Source organism: Mycteria americana, unplaced genomic scaffold, assembly GCF_035582795.1.
Source record: "Mycteria americana isolate JAX WOST 10 ecotype Jacksonville Zoo and Gardens unplaced genomic scaffold, USCA_MyAme_1.0 Scaffold_53, whole genome shotgun sequence".
NCBI lineage: Eukaryota > Metazoa > Chordata > Aves > Ciconiiformes > Ciconiidae > Mycteria > Mycteria americana.
Genome location: NW_027445639.1, coordinates 424,187 through 425,281, shown reverse-complemented (window position 1 = coordinate 425,281; position 1,095 = coordinate 424,187).

The following is a 1,095-nucleotide window of genomic DNA, read 5'->3' as shown; positions in this document are numbered from 1 at the left end:
ATGAGCACCCGGGGCTTGCTGCAGTCCGTCAGTCTGTCTGTCCGTCCACTCACCCCGCTGTCGGGGCAAGGGGCTGCCACAGCCGGGCGGTACGGGGGGATGTGGCATCGCCAAAGCCGGTGCACATGCAGGCACGGCTGGGTGTGCCTCCGGCTGGATGCTCCCAGTGCTGGAGCCGTGGCTGGCGAGCCCGGGGCGTTGCAGTGGGTGCCAGCAGGCACCCTGCCATGTCACCTCCTTTCCGAGGAAAGCATTGCTGGAATTCCTGCTGTGCCCCAGCGCCTCTGCCCGGGGCCGGGAGCCCACACCCATGGCGGGCAGCACTGGGAGACGGCGTGTCCCCACCCATGTGTGCTGGCTGCCCTTCTGCCACCCCGCAGCCGTGAGGGCACCAGGAGCGTCCCCGCGGTCCCCGGCCAGCGCGGTCCCCTCCAGCAGTGGCATCCGTCTGCCTGCCCGGTCCCACGCCGGGGCAGCTGGGGGACAGTTGGGATGGGGCAGCTAGAGACACTGGCTGTGTCCCCGCTCCAGGAAGTGGGGACACCTCGTGCACGGGGACTGTCCCCAGGCATCGCAGCAGCACGGCCCTTGCCCAACACCTCTCCACCTTGGGGAAAGCCAAGACCCCCGCGCACCGGGGCTGCTGTGGTCCTCCTCTGATCCCCCGGCAGGGCTGGGGCTTTGCCTCGCTGCCTCCTCCCTTATCTCGGTCCTGTTGGCTGGCTGGCCATGCCTTCACAGATTGCAGTCCTGTTTCTGCACCGCTGTCCCCTAAAACTGTCTCCACACTCATTTTTTTTTCTGAACACACACGTCTACATTGGACAGCAGCCAAAGGGGGCCAGGTCTGGAAACGGGCCCGAGAGCCTGTGCCAGGGCATGTCCCTCGACCACGCACGGAGGAGCCTTGCAAATGCCCCGCATGCGGGTCAGAGCCCCTCGCCGCTGGCACTGCTGGCAGCCCCCCGAGAGCAGTGCCAAGCCCCACCACTCTCCGTGGAGCAGAGCATCCGCCAACACGTCCCGGGATGGTCCGTGCTGCGCTGCCAGCGTGGGCTGGGACCGCCGACATGAGTTGCGTTGCACATTCTTCTG